The sequence below is a fragment of the Coptis chinensis genome, chromosome 3, assembly GCF_015680905.1.
Source record: "Coptis chinensis isolate HL-2020 chromosome 3, ASM1568090v1, whole genome shotgun sequence".
Lineage (NCBI taxonomy): Eukaryota > Viridiplantae > Streptophyta > Magnoliopsida > Ranunculales > Ranunculaceae > Coptis > Coptis chinensis.
This window is the reverse complement of record NC_141458.1, coordinates 14,568,401-14,589,366: the sequence shown is the minus strand read 5'-3', so window position 1 is coordinate 14,589,366 and position 20,966 is coordinate 14,568,401. Positions and strand designations below refer to the sequence as shown.

The following is a 20,966-nucleotide window of genomic DNA, read 5'->3' as shown; positions in this document are numbered from 1 at the left end:
TAATCATCATACAACAACCTCCTCGACTGTCCTACATACGCCTCCTCTGCCGTGAACTCCTCCTCGACTGTCATTGTGCTGAACTCTCCGTCTGTCCATGCTGTGATGAACTCACCCTTGTGCGATTAATCTGAACTTGTAACTCATCAATCTGGCATTGCAAATCGTCATAATCTGCATGAGCATGGGAAAAAAGTCTCTCTCTCTTAACACTGTAGGCGAATACCGAGGAGTGCAAGCCATCATTTACACGAATGCTTGTCTCATATCTCATGCGTAGGTCATCCTAAAATAATTATTCATTAATAATTTATGACATTTTCATAATAAACAAAAATAATAAACCAAAACCAATAAAAATAATTACCAGAGATAGATGTCTAAGGTCAGGCTCTAACTGTACGACGCGAGTGGCATCAATAGAAGAAATGGGCTGGTAAATCGTCTGGCCACTCGGATCGCTCAAACTGAAAACCCAAGGGCACTCGATCGAGGGGATCTCGGCTGAACAAATGTGTACACAGTCCACCAAACGTCGGGCCGTGGACGGTGGCCAATATGGAATTCACGTCTGACACCCAAATTACTAACCGTATGAATGTTGCCTGTACAACCCACAGCTGGGAGCAAATGACCAATAGACACCCTAAACCAGTAACGGTAGTACTGCTCATAAGTCTGCAATGTAACTAGGTTAGAAGCATGTAGCCAAGTCCAATGCACGTTACTCTCGATGACTTGCTCTAAGGTCATGTCCTTAGCCTCTGATACATGGGTAGGCGGATCAGGGGGGATACCAAAGTATGGTGTGAGCTGTCTATAACATCTATCCCTTAAATACCACTCCATATCACTCCCACAAGTGAATATCATTCTCCTATGAGAAATAAACAATGCATATCTACAGTCATTCGCGCCGATGTGCACAGATGTCCTCCAAGGCCTCCAAACAATAGAAGGATGTGTGCTAAGCTCGATTTGGGTTCGGAAATAAGTTATGTTATGACTGATCTCACTGGTTAGACGAGCTCGATGAGGTTCGTGCCAAGCCCTGAGCCTAGGCCTCTCATCGGTATACTCTGTGAGGATAGGATTTGCAGCACGGAAATACTCATAAAACCATACCTCTAAGAGAATGACAAACCCTCCCATCTGGGGACTACTGACAACACCAGTCTGCCGAGAAGCCCTATCTAAACAACGCAACAAATGACAGTATATGGCTCCACCAAAATCAATACCGCCCAACTCATGCAACTGCTCAAAGTTGGCTAGATACCCCAAGTTAATCACGAATGGCCAAAAGGAAAAAAGAAGATGCCTATCAAATACATACAGAAATCTCTTACATACTCATCAACATGTGCTTGACCATCATCAGAATCAAGTGACAAATAATTTATCAAAAACTGCAACCCTAAATCAGTAGTCAACGGTGTAATGTATGCAGCTTTGATACCATAAATCCTAACACCAACACTGTCATATGACTCCTCGGTCAGACAAGGGAAGAAAGTCATCATTTGGGCACAACTTTGGAATTCAATGCTACATCTCAACGGATTACCTAATCCTATACTCAAACCAGATATCATACAAAAATCTAGTGGAGTGAAACCCAACTCTCCCTGAGAAAAGTAAAAAGTATGTGTATTATCCCACCATCTCTCAACTAAACCATTAATAACTCCCTGAATGTCAGTCTTATTGTAAGGGATGTCAACTAGATGAGCAAAGGGAGTCACTAAAATTGCATCTCTGACATGGTCAAGTGCACCGACTTTTTTAATATCATCCCACCACGTTTTAAGCGCATGTGGAGTGCACCAAACCCGATACATAACACATCTCTAATGTACGCAAAATGAAACTAAAATTAAAAAAATAAAAATAAAAATGTACGTATTGAACTACTAAAACTAACTACTACTACAACTAATATATGAAATTAAAATACATACCTATTGTTCAAGAACAACTTTTGAGACATGCCTATCATGAAACCTCTTAGACACCGGCCTAAGATGGCTGAAATCAATAGACTCCACAGGAAATTCAAAATCGACTTTTTGTCGATACTAAAGCAATGGATCGTCGACCCGGCTCCGATTTCCGACTCGAGTGGTTGGTTCATCATCTAGATCACCAATGGGATTGTTCTAAACGTATGCACTATTACCACTATTTTCTACTTCCTCACCGTCACCACTCCATTGTGTTTGGTTATTATAAACGTATTCGTCGTCAGAACTCATTTTTTTCCTAGAACTAGAGTGACTAAGTTGAGAAAAAAGGTTGTGAAATGACAAAAGTCCTGACCGTCGCCGCGACATTATATATTAATTATAACAGCGACATTAGTCTTGCTACGCCGGATTTCATCGTCTGTAACAATGATACTGATGCGCACCAATACTAATGTCGCGCAGGGTGGGCTCTACAGGTGATTTTGCGGGCGAAATTTGCGACCACCTAGAGTTGGTCGAAATTTGCGACCAACTTCTTCAAATTTTTTCTTCAAATATGAAGAGTATGCTACCACCACCTAGAGATGCTCTTAGGTACCAAATAAAAAGAGAGAGATCAGATAAAACACCTGATTAATGCGGAAGAAGATCAGTCAGCAGCAAGAACACTTGATTAAACTGAACTTTTATTTATAAGATTGTTTATATTACAAGGGGGGAGAAAAAAAGCACTCTTATCACACTTAAACAAAGAGAAAAATGAAAGGTAAAATGGAAGATATCCCTCAACAAGGGTGAGGTATCCCTTTTATACTAGTCGGATCTCAAAATATAATTTGGAGTCCATACGAGAAGTGGCTACACGCATGTCTTCAAAGGAGTGAATCGAATCAGGCCACTTTGACAAGGCATACTTGTCTTTAATTTCTGTCTTAAAAGGATAAGAATCCTTATAATGCTCCACTTTTGACTTTAAGAAAAGCAAAAGGTAAAATGTCCCATTCAAGGGTCCCATCTAGACAAAAGCATTGCAAATCCAGCTGTAAGGATAAGAATCCAAGCAAAATAATGCTGATTCTGTTTCTGGTCATTATCTTAGGCCATAATGTCTTCTCTTTATGGAGAATAATGCCGTTTGATGTCTTCTTCGAAATCTTTTAACTCTCTAGAAGACTTGCTGTAGAAACTTATACTTCTTGTAACGCCCATATTTAAAATACGTAATTATTTATTAATTTATTTATTTATTTATTTATTTAAAAATCTGTTGGATTAGATTTGGGACATGTGGGCCTGATTTATGGGCCCGAGTCTGTGTTGGGCTTGGGTTTCCGACCCAAGTATATAATCACATTGTTCTAGAAAATAGGGTTTTTAGAGAATAAAAAAATAATAAAAATGGAGGCAGAGATAAAAGCTGGATTGCTGGAGGGTGGAGCGCGACGATTCGGACTACGTGGGATTCGTCGAGCTGCTAACTAAGGTGAGTAGTTAGTTTTCTACTTCACCGGTATACAATAACAATTTTACTGTTCATCATTATTCGTCATGTCGCATTATTTATTAAACTGGATAATTATTAGTATATGGTTTTAGTTATTATTGAAAACTGTCCGAATTACTGGAACTCGGAATAAGTCGCCAATGGCGGCGCGAGACAAAGAAGTCGTCTCTGTATACGGGTTGGAACTGTTTGTAGATTATTGAACACTGTTTATATATTAAATCTCGTTGGTTGTTGTGGGTTATTGGAGGTTGGTTGGATGCTGTCGAAGCGGGAGCGTGGAGTTCGTTAATGGCAGCGCTGTAGAGGAAGGGTTCGATACACTTTAAATCGGTAGTTGTCTTGGTTGGGTGAGAATGGATGAGTGGGGTTTGAGTGAGTGCTGGAGGTTGGTTGTTGGTGATTGGACGAGCTGTCGAAGCTCTGTTAATGGCGGCAGTAAGAAAAATATCCAGTAAAAGTTAGGTGAACTGTGATTGTTGTTTTTTTGTGTTGATTGAACATTGGGGTAGTAAGGGGTTGAGGTTTGGGTATTGATGTTCGAATGGGGGCTGTTGAAAGCTTGAAGAACCATTAATGGAGGTCGATGGGTTTCCAGATCTAGTTTTGGTGAAGTTGGATTTAAGGAATTGAGGTTTATGCCTTAATTAAAGTTATAGGGTTTTTGTTTATGAGTCAAACCGATGTGATGAAGTTGGAGGGGGAGGAGGACTGGTGGTGGCCGATTTGGGTGGCTGCTGGAGGAAGAAGATGACCGGCTGGGCCTTGGGCCGATTTTCGGTTTTTGGGCTATTTTGGTTTTGTTTTGGGCCGGTTTAGATTAAGTTGGTTGCGCCAAAAACCTTATTTTGTTTGGGCCTTTTCTAATTGGTTTTCTTTGGGCCGAACCAAATTAAGTTTTGGACCAATTTGGTTTAGTTCAATGGGCCGGTTTATTTGGTTTAGTTTGGGCCCAATTTAGGTTAAGTTGTGGGCGATTCGGGTTCAAGTTTTGGGCCTAAACACTAGTTAGTTATTGGGCGGATTAATCTTTTGTTTCGGACCAGTTTAGGTTAAGTTGTTTGGGCTAAAACTAATTGCTTTTCTTTGGACCAGTTTCAAGTTAGTTTTAGGGCCAGTCCATATAACTTAAAATAGATCTAATTGGGTCTTTAAATGTTTAGACTTTTGGGTTCTAAGGTTTGGGCTTGGCCAGTTGGGTCCGAACCATTACCTTAGTCATGAGCCCATGAGCCATGCACATTAACCTTAGCCACGAACCATGGCTATGACCCTGAACCTGTTGAACATGGAACGACAGTTTGACTTTGACAATGACGTGTTGACTTTGACCTTTGACCGTTGATTGTGGAATGTTGACTTTTTCCAGTTTTTCACATATTTGATTTTATGGACTATTGTAATAATAAAATATTGTCGAACATTGTATAACCTTGTTTATCATTATCTAATTAAGTTTTGACGTGAGTAGTGCAATATAATATTGGCACGTAACTAAAGGGGAATTCTGATAATAAGAATTTGATATATATGTTTTTATGAGTATTAAATTATATACGGACTTTGATTGTGGACTGTTGACTGTTTAATTGTGTTACATTTTTATATATTAAATTGTATAGACAAATCAAATGCTAAAATGCTATGGAAGCTTGTATAAATTTGGTTGTCATTATCTAATTAAGATTTGACGTTGATATTGTGACATTATATAATATGTTGGGATATATATATTAAATGCAATAGTTTTGGAGACATAAATGTATAAACGCTCAATTATTTTATATGTGAGATGCTACTATGAGGTAGTATAGTATGTGTGGATATTTTCCCACGGGATTGTGGCTTAGTGCAATAATATATTGGCACGTGAAATAATGAAAGTGGGTTATGAGATATAATTAAGATATTTCTAAATATTTTGGCTTAGTGCAATAATGTATTTGACCTGCATGTGATATAGTGGAATTATTATGAGTCATAAATGTATGACACCTGAATAAATTACGTAACGAAAATCCTAGAACCTGACTACCACAACTCATGTGATTTGCCCTGTGTGGGCGTATGTGATATGATTGGCCCTTTTGGCGTTTGATTGAATCGAATGGCCCGGGCATAAATAATGTGATTGGCCCTTACGGCGTTTTGATGAATCTGAATGGCCTTCGGCGTAAATAATGTAATTGGCCCTTCCGGGCGTTTGATGAATCTAAATGGCCTTCGGGCGTAAGTAATGTGATTGGCCCTTCCGGGCGTTTGAGTGAATCTGAATGGCCCTCCCGCGCGAAGCGAATAGTGGCTTGATTATTCCGTTCGCAAAATAGAACGAGACGCGATATTTTATGCGAATAGTGGCGATACTTGCATAATGGCTTTCGTGTGAGGGTTACCTGGTGCGGCATCCCGCCGAGTTAGTTATTCACGGGTGGTTCATTATGTAAGGGGAGGCATGTGGATGTACATGTTCGGCGTTGGGAAGCGATTGTGGTAGCCAGGGAAACTAGGTAAGACATAGATACGACGTGATTTTAAGGACACACAAAGAAAGCTTTAAATAATATAATTATGGTAATGTGTTGGTTAATAATGTATCTTTAGATAGATGATTGTATATGGTTTTGCAGAAGTGGGGGTCAAACTAATTACTTGGGCAAAGACGACCCACTCTGTAAGTGAGCATGAAATGCGGTACGGATATAATATGCTTGGTTGGTTATTTGCTTAGTTAGAACCTAAGGCGCCTCGATGGAGGAACTACATGCCTTATTTATGATGCATATAGTTTGTTGTGTGGTTAGTGGGAAGTTAAGGCGCCTCAGTGGAGGAACTACCTGCCTTACTTATTGTACTTAAGGATGTTGTATTAGTCGTTAAAAGTTAAGGCGCCTCGATGGAGGAACTAACTGCCGTATGGATTGTGTATATATATGTATAATTATATGTTGTATTTTAGAGCTACTCACACCAGCATTTTTATAATGCTGACCCGATTTGCATGTTTGTTTATCGGGTGTGTTCATTAAATGAACATAGTTGATAAGTCTTGACAAGTTTAGTGTTGAAGAAGATTGGTTACTGCTTGTAGTTTGCGTTAGCGTCGCATTTCAAGATAGGCTTGTTTTTCTTGGAGGTGGTATAGATTTTCAGTTGAGATAAGGTTATTTGCATTTTCATTTGTTAATTTTTGTAATGAAGAGGACTTTGGTTTAAGTTTAAAATTTTTATTAGTTTTTAAATTATCCGCACATTTAAACTGTTTATGGGTTTTTGGGAGTTGAGAGTGCATCACACCTCGAAGATCGAAGAGTCGGGAACAAATAATGTTTTTCCGAATTCTGTCGAAATTCGAGGTGTGACACTTCTCTATTTAGAAGAAGTGGGCTTGGACTCCTGTTTAGCCTTAAGAGCTTCTTTGAACTTGGCCCAAATGTCAATAGGTTCTACTGGAGATTTAGAACTCGGATATATCTGAGTTAAAGCTTCTGTAAGCTCAAAATTGTCACCCAATTCCTCCTCTGGCTGACCTTCTCTTGCTAAGCAAGCAAATTGATTTGCTTCTTCTTGACTATTAATTGATGTCATAGAAACATCATCATGCTGAGAAGAGACCATTGCATTTTCTGAAGATGAAATCTCCTTAGTACCAGGGGATGCTATAGCTGGTCACTTAAAGGAATTCAAAAAATGACTTTTAAGCTTCTCCATGCATAAGTCATTGATTTGACTTTCTGAGAAACCAGGATTCTAAAATTTGATAAGATTCTTCATCATATCAAAAGGGTTCCCTGTATCCACCTCTTCGACAGGATTAATTCTGGGAGTCTATTCAATGAATGACTTCAAATCATTCTCAATGCTGGTAATGGCTTCTTCTGTTGGAAAAGTAATCCACCATCTTGAATAAAACTTTCTTTTGAGAACTGGAATTTTAAGGTGATTATATTCACATTTAAAATCCCACTTGAAAATCCATGGTATACCATATATGGTAAAAAAGGTTAAAGATGATAACCCTTTTGCCATTTTATCATCACCTTTCAGTTGAGGATGATAGTCCGTCTATTTTAGAAAAATGTCTGAAAGGTTCTCAGGAAGAATTTCCAATTCTGGACCAAAATATTCCCACCACTGGAAAATCCAATATGGATAATCAGTCTTGATAGACTGGAGACATAGTTTAATGAACCACGAATGTTTCCTGTAGGAATTATGATAGAAAAACACATTAGTAAAAGCTGAGATATAGTCCCAGTAATTATAAAGGATATTTGTCGAACTCAATTTTCGACACTTGTTGGGATCCAAACCCCACTCATTGTAAGAGATAATTCTCTTAAATATTGCCTTGCTGTAAGAGATCGGACTATATTCCGAATCAGGCTTCTGTAATGTATGGTTAATATCCATACTGGAAGTAGGCGAAGCTAAAATTTCTTCATAGATATATCTATGTTTGCCTTCAACAACAGGATACTATTGTATGTCAAAATATCTTCTTTGAATTTCCCAAGGATCAGGCATCCACTGCCCATCACCTGGTTGAAGATAAATGACTGTCTAATCATCCCTTTTATTAGGGACATAAGGAGTCAGAGGAGTAAGAACTGCCTTTTTCATTGACTTTCCTTTCTGCTGTGATAATGGAGGAAATTGCTCCGTATTGTCAAGGAAATTATATTTTCCTTTGCCTTTTCCTCGGCCTTTAGTGGTATAACCACGGTCTCTTCCTCTTTGGGAGGTATTCATGATCCCTGCAAAAATTCTCTAGTTAGAAAATCAGGCAAAGAATTGGAATCACCCTTGATATACTCAATATCAAAATCAAAGGCAGAAAGATCCGCTTGCCATCCTGCAAAAATCTGTTTAGAAGCAATATTCTTGATATCTTTCTGTAATACCTGTTTAGCAGCACTACAATCAATTCTTACGAAGAACTTCTGATTTAATAAATCATCCTGGAATTTATGAATACATTTTACCAGGGAAAGAATCTCCTGTTTTATAGTAGAATAATTAATCTGTGCTTTCTTCTAAGTTCCAGAAGTAAAACGAATTAATTCTTCTTTACTAGAAATAGGATTCTTCTGTTTTAAGATACCACCATAACCAATATTGGAAGCATCTGTTTCAACGATTTTAAACCATTCAAAATTAGGCAAAGATAAGCAAGGTAATTGCTTTGCTTTAAGCTTAATTTTTTGTACTGCAAGAGTATGGCCGGGCTGTACTCGATGCTGTTGGGACCTTAGCTAGTCTGGAGTATAGAATTGAGGTATCCTGTGAAAGATTCTTATTAAGACTGCCAAATAATTAAGACTACCAAGAAATCTCTGTAATTGAGTTTTATCTAAAATTTCATCAGGAAATTTAGATGCAAACTCAATACTTCTGTCAATAGGAATTATTTTTCTTTCAGTAATGTTATGACCAAGAAAACGAACAGTTGTTTGAAACAACTTCATTTTAGGTGCAGACACTACTAAACCATTCCGTTTAATAAGCTCTTTAAAAATCTTTAAATGCTTAATATGCTGTTCTAGAGATTTAGAATAAATTAGAATATCATCAATATAAACAATAGAAAAATCCGAATAAGGATTACAAATATCGTTCATAATATTCGAAACTTCGGAAGGAGCATTTTTCAATCCAAAGGGCATTACAGTCCATTCATAATGTCCAAAGGGTACAGTAAAAGCAGTTTTATACCTGTCTTTAGGGGCAATTTGGACTTGCCAATATCCTGACTTTTGGTCAAACTTCGAGAAGATGATTGTCGTGGATAAGCGATCTAATAAATCCTTTTTATTAGGAATAGGATATCTAATCCATTGTAAGGCATCATTAAGAGGTTTGAAATTAATAACCAGTCTGGGAACACCTCTTTCTTTCTCAGCTGCTTTGTTAACATAAAAAGCTGTACAACTCCAAGGAGATTTACTTGGAGTAATCAACTTCTTATCCAGAAGACTCTGGATCTCTTTTTGACACAAAGCCAAATAATCTGCTTTCATTTGACTAGGCCTAGCTTTAGTGGGAATAAACTTTTCATTAAAGCTTGATTTATAGGGTAAAGAGACAATATGTTTCTTTCTTTCCCAAAAAGCATTGGGAATATCACTATAAACTTCAGAGATAAACTGGTTTTTTATCTTATCAATTATATCCTGAAATTCCTTACTGTTATGCCTTTGCTGTAACTTCAAAGAAGTTATTTCTTCCTTGAGAAAGTTTAATTGACTTTCTTTTGCTACCAAATTATTATTAATCATAGCAATCTGCTTCTGCACAGGAGGAGTTATGAATTCAAAAATAACTCTTCTATTATTAATTGTTGCATGAATACCTATCTCAGTAATACTGGTAATAGGCATGATAGAATTAAGGAAAGGATTCCCTAGAATAGTATGTTGGGACATATCTTTAACTAGAAGGAAAGTGGAAGATAAACAATGTCCCTCTTTGCATATGAATACATCTGTTAATTTATATGCTACCTGCATAGGTGCACCACTAGCAGTAGAAAGGTTTTGAGTAGATTTCTCAAAATATTTAGTAGGAATTAAACCTTCCTGAATGCAATTCAGATCTGCTCCACTATCAATGAGAGCAATATGATTAGTAAGAGTATATTCTCCTTTAATCACCAAAGTGACATAAACATTCCATCTTTGGAATATAGTATTATCCAACTTGTTATAGTTCTGAGAGACAGAACTATCCAAAAGATTCTTATTAATCTTTAAGGTTTTTATTTCTGTTTTAAGGTTATTAACCTCATATTGTAAATCAGGAATATTAGTAATACGAGAATTACCCTTAAAATAAAGATTGCTGGGAAGTCTCATGTTATTATAAGAACCAAGATTCTGTAAAGTCATAAAGTTCTGAAGATAATTAAGATTATATATCTTATCTTGTGGATTAATCTTAAATTTCCTTATCTTCAAAAGATTACTATAGTCTTGCGGTCTAATAGAACACTGACTAGACTTATGACCATAATGATCACATTTATGACAAAATCGGAGAGCTTTAGCTTTAGGCTTGAGTCTCTTCCAATGTTGTTTCTCTTTAAGACTTTTTGGTTTCATATAAGTCTTAACTTTATCATTAGTCTTCTTGACTAATACTTTCTGCTTTTTAGGTGGTTTCACCTTTTCAATATTATCCTTTATATTTAAAGGTACTATAGGCGTTATTGGAGGATGAACAAAAGAATGCTTTTGATCACATTCTAAAACTCCAATATAATTATCAACAGGAGTAAAATTACATTTCTTAATAGTAATGTTCTCCTTATCATTAGTGGTAATAGGTTGAGAAATAATCTCTTCCTGTACTTGATTAAGACTTACCTCTTTATTAGGTAAATTAATATCCTTATTAATTAAGGTATTATTATTATTATTATTATTATTATTATTATTAGATAGCTCACTATTTACATTGGCCCTAAGCCTAGCCTTTTGTTTGGCTATTAAATAGTCAGTCATCTCTTTTCTCAGAGCTGCACGTTCAACTCTGCCATTCAGGATTTTATGATCTTGATACTCAAGACAAAACCATTTTGCAAGAGTAGTTCGATTCCTTTGATGATAATCATAATAATCATTATGAGGTCGAATCATAGGTTTCAATTCTGTAAGAGTAAAATATTTACTCAACTCTTCATATTTTAATTTATAAAATTGATATGTTTCATAAGGTGTATAATCCATTATAAAACAAAATCCATTTCTGACGCTGTGGGAGATTCCCTAGCTTTTTGTGTATAAATACCATGTGGTATTTGTTGATTAGAGATACGAATCTCTTCTACAGATTGATTATACTGAGATATGGATTCAGTATTTGAAACTGAATGCCTAGAAGATTGTGGTATGGAGATCTTATAGGAGGATCTCGAAGACAAACTTCTACTAACAAAATGTTTCTTAAAGTTCAATATAACTTCACCTTCTGTTGATTGAATTATTTGATCTAAATCATTATTAATGATTGGCTGTGGTTGAACAGCGTTTTTGCATATCCATGAATCTGGAAATTGGATTTCACTCCAAGGAATCATCCTGGGTGTTGCTACACTAGAAGTTAAAAGATTTATGTCAATCAACACAGTCTTACCTTGTGTAGTTTTATGCCGTGCATTTGGTGTTAGAGTTTGTAACACCTTATAATGAATTCTGTAAGTGATTCCAATCACCTCATCAGGTAAAAAGTTATAATCTTTAGCTTGAATTTGTAGTGATAAAGAATCATAAAGATTTCTATCCGATAAAGATAAACTTAAATTAGGATAGACATCAAAATAGACTGGTCCATGACAAAGACTAGTCTCTACAGCTCTCATAAGAGACGGTAAATAGTTGAGACATCTAGCATCTCTGAGAGTTGCTTGAATACAAGCATTCCTACCCAAAAGGGGTCAAAGGTTTGAAAGCAACATGTATTAATCCTATATGAATAAATTTATAATTTTTCACATAAGGATATAAATTCCGAGGACATAAAAGATGCAAATTATTACTCATAGAATGTAAACTAATAGTTTGTTCCATAGTTTTTACTGCAATTTTGCTGGTCAATTTTTCCATCCAGCTGCCATATTTACATATGGTCTTGGGATCCATATTAGGAATCGTCCATTTATTCATTTTGTATGTGTGTCGAGATCATACTCGATTAATTCTGTGTTCTTAATTGAACTCAGATCATCATTATTTGATGACTGTGCCATGGGTGTTGAGGTGTTAGTGCAAAATAGGTAAAGTATAATGAATTATAACTATACCAAACAGTATTAAAACTATTCATGATGCAATTGTTGATACATCGTCTTCTTCTCCAAATATTATGAACAGTACAATTAAAATCAAGTCTTTAATGTTTATATTAAGTAAAACCACGCCTCAATAACGCCTTCACGGGGTGCAAATGACCTAAACGCATATCTCGCTAAACGGCCTTTGCATAATCCCTACGCCGACTTGGGTGGCGTCCCAGAGTTACCAATATAAACGTAAAGAAATAATAATGACCTATTGCTTATGCAAATAGTCTTATATCAACAAGAATGAAATTAAGTGATCCTAACTTCATCTCTAATAAGATACTATTCATAATACTGGAAAGGAAGAGTCAACAGTATTTTAGGATCCAGGCGGACATTCTTGTGGTCGGAAAACCGAACCTTTTAGCAAGTAGTCCTTAAGAGTAACCCCTCCTCCTTTTTTTCCTTAATCATACTAATATCTCTTACTTACATCTTTTTAGGAAATAAAACAATTAAATATAATTGTAAGACATTTCCTCATCGTTATGCACTAACCTCAAATTAAGCTGCCATGGCTCTGATACCAAATAAAAAGAGAGAGATCAGGTAAAACACCTGATTAATGTGGAAGAAGATCAGTCAGCAGCAAAAGCACTTGATTAAACTGAACTTTTATTTATAAGATTGTTTATATTACAAGGGGGAGAAAATAGAGCACTCTTATCACACTTAAACAAAGAGAAAAATGAAAGAATATTTATTTAAAACAGCATATTTCTGCTGGTCATATTAGACCATCTATTCAGCCTCCTTTGGATATTCCAAACTTCAAGTTGGATCAATCGTCATCCAAAAATAATTTTATTGAGAAATTATATACTCAATTAAGTAAATTGAATCTTAACATTCTCTATCTCGTGAATCTAATTAGAGGATGATATTAATCCAAATGAGATTTTGGATATCGAAACAAATTTTGTTTCACCCATATTAAAAAGGTCACTTATGAGAAAAATACTCATAAGATGGGTCATGTAGGCCATAGTAGGAATTATTATCCTCGACCTACTCCCCAAGACATTCTGTATGAAGAAGCCTATTTTAATGACCAAACGTCTTATCGGGCTAAAACTATTTATACATGGAATATTGATGCTAAATCGACTATCGGTTTTATCACACTTTTACAGAAATGCTCATGTATCAAGAAAGTTTTGCAAAGCCCATGGTAATCTGAATCTTGGATGTCAGTAGATTTATTACCCATGGTTTTGTTGGTATTCTCAAAGGTTGGTGGGATAATGTTCTCACTAATGAGCAAAGATTTGAAATCTTTAACTCTACCAAATTGGAGTTTAATTCAGAAGCAAAACCAGGATATATCTATATATGATGCGGTTTATACTTTATGTCTTTCTATTGTCCATCATTTTATTGGACCTGATGGCCTGTCAGCTAAAAAGAATAGAGAGATGCTCCAGAATCTTAGATGTCCTACCTTATCTCATTTTAGATGGTATAAGGATGTCTTCTTAGCCAAAGTGCTTAAATTACATGATGCTAATAGTGAGCATTGGAAATCTAATTTTATTAATGGTCTCCCTAACTTCATTGCAGAAAAGGTTAGGAAAAAGCTTAGAGATTTAAATGGAGGATCTAATATTTCTTATGAGTCTCACACATATGGGAGTCTCATTAACCAGGTCATTCAGGAATGTGTTAGCCTTTGTAATGATCTAAAGCTACAGCATCAGCTTAAAAAGCAAAATCTTTCTAGTAGGAAAGAATTAGGAGAATTTTGTGAGCAATTTGCTTATGATATTCCTCCTGAGAGGAAAAAGAAGATTTCTTCTCACAAAGCCCAGAAACCCTACAAGAGAGAAATACTCTCGAAAAAATAAAAAGGATTTCAACAAAAATTGGAAACCTAATAAAGATTTTTATAAAAATCCACATAACAAGATTAATGTTACTTGTTTAAAATGTGGAAAGAATGGTCATTATGCCAACAGGTGTCAGACCAAACAGAAACTTAATAATTTAGAGATTGATGAAGATCTTAAATTACAGTTAAGTAAGATCTTACTTAACACCAGTTCTTCTGAATCAGATAATGAATCAGAAGATCGTTATTCTAGTTCTTCATATAATGAAGCACCATGTCAGTGTAACATGTTGCAATCAAAATGTGATAGCATGGAAGCATGGAAGCTATCTTACAGATGAATGGTTTGACCATTAATGTTTTAACCAATGATCAGCAGTCTGTTTTAGATCTTATAGAATCTATTACTAACCCAGACACTAAGCTAAAGTTAATTAAAACTTGCTTTAAAGCAGTAAAAGATAATGTTGTTGATCTTTCTGAAGGATACAATTTGAAAGAAGTCTTTGATCGCCTAGGAAGCAATAAACCTAGACCTGCAAAATCTTCTTACCAAGACCTGGATAAAGAGGTCCAGGATCTCAACAGGGAGATTCTTCAATTAAAACAGAGAGTGTTTCAAATTGAGAAACACCAAGCTAAGGAAGTTATTACAGAAAAGTCTGACAATAACTTCTAACACTGCAATTTTATTTCCTCTATATTTTCTAGGAAATGGAATATTTTTATAACTTTGATTATTAACAAAGAATATATTCTTACATATTATATTGCTTTAGTTGATAGTGGTGCAGATATGAATTGCATCCAAGAAGGATTAATTCCTCAAAAATATTTTGAAACTACTACTCAAACTATGACCAGTGCTAGTGGTAGTAAAATTGCAATCAAACATAAACTTACTAAGGTTGCTATTAGTAAGAATGAGGTTAATAAACCTCTATCCTTTTTATTGATAAAAGATCTTACCAAGCAAATTATACTGGGAACCCCTTTTCTAAATACCATTTTTCCTATTAATAAAATTAATAATTATGGTATTTACACTAACTTTGAGGATCACCCTTTGGTCTTCAAATTTATTTCTTCTTCTTTGCAGAACATGAAGGTTCAAGATTGTGAAATATAATTCACAAAACAGATGTTTCTTTGAGTATCCAAATATTTTGGAAACAACATACTCTTCATTATTTAGAGAATATTTCTCCGGGATTATATCCTGTGCATCTAAGACATAATTTAATGTCTTTTACAGAATCCAGAATGCTCCAATTTGGTTCATTGGAGAATCCATTATATGGACAGCACACAGAGCAGCCCCCAGTGGCCTCTAAATCCTTACTTGATACTACTGATGTTGAGTTCATCAACATCCTTGAGGACAATTTAGGCCTCCCTAATTGGGATTATTCTCAGGAGTCTGTTGGTATAGCTGACAACATCAACAAGAGTAAAACCTTGGAGTCTAATTATATCAGCACCATTGCGAGTTCTTCGCATAATCCTTCTAGAAAGTCTAACAGTACTACTAAAAGAAAAGTACGACTTGATGATCTAGAGTTACCTTATGTCCATGATAACAGGCATAAGTTCTTTACACATCAGAAGCTTCATAGCTTTCAGAAGTTCATTTTAGACAATGTTATCAATTCTTTTTATCAGAATAATAAGAGGAATCTTCTCCAGGTCCTCAAAATTACTACTAAATATTTTAGCAAGATAAATCAGAATTCAATCAAGCTTTGGTCAGACTTCAAAAATAAAATCGCTAAGTCAAATAGATCCCTTGATTGTGTGTCTTGGAGTACTCTCTCCAAAGACTTTTCAAAATCCTTTTGGAATAAAGCTAAAATATCTCTTCCAGCACCTTTGCCAGAAGTAATTCAAAACCTCCCTCCTTCACATTTTCAGAAGTGGATTCTTAATTGGAATTCAATTGTTTTGGAAACTTGTCCTTTAATTATTAAAGGTATTGCCCATATCACTGAAGGAACCCACAGTATGCACCCAAATCTTCATATCCTCCTCCCAGCCACATTTTGGCAATATTTTCTTCCTGGAGATATGTATTTAATTGATGAATTATTAGAGTTTGGATTTGTTAGATCCATCACCATCAGTACAGAGGTTTCTTTGGAAGCTGGAAAGAATGACGGAACATTCCCCGGCCTTTCCTTTGGTCCGAAGCCATAGAGAATACTATGATGAAATGGCATGGAACTATTTATCGTGAATTTACCACGGACATCCACGAATACGAAATATGAAACTTATCCTTCGGTTTTTAAATTCCGAATCCACAAAACAAAACCTTTTGATATATCAAAAGCTCTTTCTCTTTCGGAATCTAAGGAGAAATTTCATACCATTCTGGCAGAAGCGAGTTAGAGAAATGGCAGAAATTAGGTGCTATTGGTCTTCATCGATTAAGTGGTTTATCATATATAATTCAATACAAAAGTATCCATAATTTACTCTTTTTGTCCGAATCGATAGATTCTTGATCCTTCCACGAATCTCGGACAATTCTAATAGAACCCAGATTTTATGAACAATTCAGTGAGAACCAATTCTTTGGCTCTTAGCCCAAAAAGCTATGGAAATTTTCAAGCTTATTAATGAAGAAGGACCTTATGAGTTTCTTAATCATCTCGGATACCTGTCCTCTGACACAGAACCAGAAGATGTGGATAATGATATCCTTATCCAAGTTGCTGAGAATCTACGCACTCAACTTAGCACTCCTGAACATAATGACTGTCATTATGGCCCATGATAAGGCCGGACCAGAAACAAAATCAGCATTATTTTCCTTAGATTCTTATCCTTACAGCTGGATTTGCAATGCTTTTGTCTAGATGGGACCCTTGAATGGGACATTTTACCTTTTGTTTTTCTTAAAGTCAAAAGTTGAGCATTATAAGGATTCTTATCCTTTCAAGACAGAAGTAAAAGACAAGTATGTCTTGTCAAAGTGGCCGATCATTGCGACTCTTTTTTAGCACGTGGCGTAATTTTTTCTGCGACTCCAAATTATATTTTGAGATCCGATTGGTATAAAAGGGATACCTCACCCTTGTTGAGAAACATCTTCCATTTTACCTTTTATTTTTCTCTTTGTTGAAGTGTGATAAGAGTGCTATATTTTCTCCCCCCTTGTAATATAAACAATCTTATAAATAAAAGTTCAGTTTAATCAAGTGTTCTTGCTGCTGACTGATCTTCTTCCGCATTAATCAGGTGTTTTACTTGATCTCTCTCTTTTTATTTGGCTCATATATATATATATATATGGAACAGGTTCCGTTTACCACACTTTTTATACCATAGTTTATATCACACCCCCCTACAAAATGAGTTAGGGGCTAATAATCTGTGGATATGATCTACTAATCATAGATAGCATCTACACAAAAATTCATCTCATTTGGAAATCTCTAACATAGTTAAAAATCATTATCAACTTTGAATTTTTTTTAACGACTCAGAATATTCAATTTTGTAATCATCTTTTGACATAGCTAAACATTAGCAAATGAGTTGAAATTTTATAGAAGTGATCTTCATGGTTAGTTGAACCTATCCACAAAAAACTAGGTTATAATTCGCGTTGTAGGTGAAGTTGTGGGCCATGGTATAAAAAATATGGTAAACGAAACTTGTTCATATATATATATATATATATATATATATATATATATATATAGCATGGTATAAAACCATGGTATGAAAACCATGGTATATATATATATACCATGGTTTTCATACCATGGTTTATACCATGACCCATAACTTCATCCACAAGACGAACTAGAACCTAATTTTTTGTGGATATGTCTAACAAATCATGAAGATCACCTCCACAAAATTTCAGCTCATTTGATGATGTTTAACAATGTCAAAAGATGATTGCAAAATCGAAAAATCTGGGCCGTTAAAAAAAATTAAAGTGTCAACAATTTTTAAATAGGTTAGAGATTTCCAAATGAGCCGAATTTTTGTGGAAAATCTATCCATAGTTAGGAGATCATATCCACAAAATATTAGCTTTTAATTCATCTTGTAAAGGGGCGTGGTATAAACCATGGTATAAAAAACCTTGGTATACGGATCCCTCCCCATATATATATATATATATAGGGGCCCCATATATATAAGTATATAAGTAAAATTTCGCCTATAAAATGAATTCAAAGCTAATTTTTTGTGGTTGTGAAGCACTCACCATAAAGATCATCCCCACAAAATTTTAGCTCATTTGGAACCTTTAACATAGATAAAAATTGTTGTCATCTTTAAAAAGAAATCTAACGGTCTAGAAATATTGAGTTTTTGCAAAAATATTTGCTAATGTTTGAGGTTTTCAAATGAGCTGAAATTTTATAGAGATGATATTTACAGTGAGTATATTATATCCACAAAACATTGGGGTTGAATTCATTTTATAGGTGAAGTTTTACCTACGTACTTATTTTAAGTTAATTTAAATAACTACTTTTTAGAGAATTACTGTATATATATATATGACAATTATTCAATAATTAAAAAAATTTGATAAAGATATTATTGAACAAGTCGTTGGAGGTTTTTGAATAGACAAAACGATGAACCACTACTACTTCATGAGAAATTTTATTTCCTGCAGGTTTCAGCTACTGCTTGACTAAACATGGCTTTAGATGTTCATATTTGTTGTATATATGTTCAACAATGCCAGTAAGTTAACTTTTCCAATGTCAACTAGACTCAATAGATCCCAGTTATCTTCGGAAAGAAGCAGAAGTACACTAATTTTCTCTCATGTTTCAACTTATGCATCAGCAGTTCGTTACTGGTATACTAGAAAAAGTACAACAAAAACCCTCCAATGATTTCACCTACAATTTTGATTCCTACATGTACAAGCTAGAAAAGAATCTTTGTCAATGAAGCTCTCGACAAGGCTATATTGCTATAATACTCAAAGAACCGCAAAAGATTCACGAATCTATGTGATACTGTCGTCTTGTCGAAGGGAAATGTGTTCGTCCAATTCATTCTATGTATTGCAGCTTGTGAATGAGTAGGTGGACATGAACTAACCGCAATGCCATCAACATATGCATGTGCATGCAATGAGAGATGATACACACTATGTCCTTGATTGATGATGATCTTCCCTGCATGGATAATAATGACAATTTTTGTCAAGGTATGAGAACTAATCACATGGTGTTTGCGAAAAGTGTTGCAGTCTTAGCTGGAGATTGATGCGGAACAAATAGAGAAAGAGATGAAAAGATGCAAGATTTTTTTTTCTAAGTTAGCAATTTGTATACATATGCAAAAAGTGTTGCAAGAGGTTGGTTTAATTAGGAGCATGTTCCCTAATTAACCTATTTCAAACAATAAGTGACATAAGGAGATTCCCATTTGGAGATTCAATTGGGTTTGCCTAGATATACCACTTGATTCTATATTGATCAGTGGCAAAGTTGACTTCATGCTAAGTATTTGATACCATCACATAGCTTAAAAGAGGAAAAAGATTGAATTGAAAAATTGTAGAAGTAGAGGGAGAAAAGTATTTAGGTTTTGAGAGATTTGATAATTTGATAATTGATAATTGATAATTGAATGAATGAATTAAATGATCTCCTTATAGATAAACAATACTTGATAACCAAGAAATCTAGACTTCTAAATCTAATTGAACTCATAATAGAAAATACTAAATATTCTAAATTCCTAATTGATAATAATTCTAATTTAAAACTGGCGCAAGAAGGGGAAACAATCTTTAGCATAAGCGGAAGGAATTCTGGCGCAATTAAAAGAGTGTACGTTATGCTTGATGTCCTACATCAGAGATTCAGAGATGCTCTTCTAGCATTCGCATTTGAAAACATCACGAATTCTCCAGTTGCAGTTTCTTCCAGTAGGATTCTTCGCATCATAAATGAGTTAGCCAGCGCGACTGGAACAGGCCTTGCTGAGCAAGTTCTGTATGTTGGGTTTACTGGGGTGTCTGATGTTAAATTGGATCAACTCGAATATATCCACGTTCACAAAACAGCGGTTTCCTTTGCCTCGTGCGGTAATGGGAGTAACACTGGGAGGTGGATCAGATGAAGAAGTTGAGAAATTTTGGGAGGTGTATTGGATTGCTATTTCAAGTGGTGGACGACATTCTTGATGTTACAAAGTCTTCAGAACAATTGGGTAAGACGGCTGGGAAAGATATGCTAAGTGATAAGACTACGTATCCAAAACTTGTCGGTATTGAGAAATCGAATGCTTTTGCCGCAAAACTGAACAGAGAAGCCAAAGAACAACTATCTGATTTTGAGATGAAGAAAGCAGAACCATTGATTTCTCTCGCAAACTACATTTCTTACAGAGAGAATTAATACGGTGTTTCATTTATCACTAAACTATCAGTTTTTGTAAAATTTGTACAGTAAGCAGTTTAGCACGCCATCAGTTTCTCTGCTAATGTAAGGACACACTATATGCAAACTTTAGGCTTTAGTTAACCAGTATATTGGGAAATTCTGTTGATGGATGTTGCTAAAAGCTTAAGAGCTCCATTTAACAGAATTGGGACCACACGCCAATAAACTAACGCATTAGTGTTAATCAAGGTCTGTAACTCTGTATGTCTGCTATTATTGCAGGACTAAAAAAGTTAATATCCCTACCTATAAGATGGAAGTATGGAACTGTCTTTCATGGGTGTTACATCTTACTAATTACTTCTACGCTAATGATCTCTTCCTCTCTCTCAACCCCACCCAAGAAAGAAAATCCCCAGACTCTCTATCCCCGACTTTCATCCCAATTTCCTTCCGG

General features: G+C 35.3%; 1 pseudogene; it reads left to right on the top strand.

Annotated features, from left to right (window-relative positions):
* The first annotated feature begins 15,377 nt into the window (after positions 1-15,377).
* On the top strand, positions 15,378-20,616 carry LOC147508124 (geranylgeranyl pyrophosphate synthase, chloroplastic-like; annotated as a pseudogene).
* The last annotated feature ends 350 nt before the right edge of the window (positions 20,617-20,966 follow it).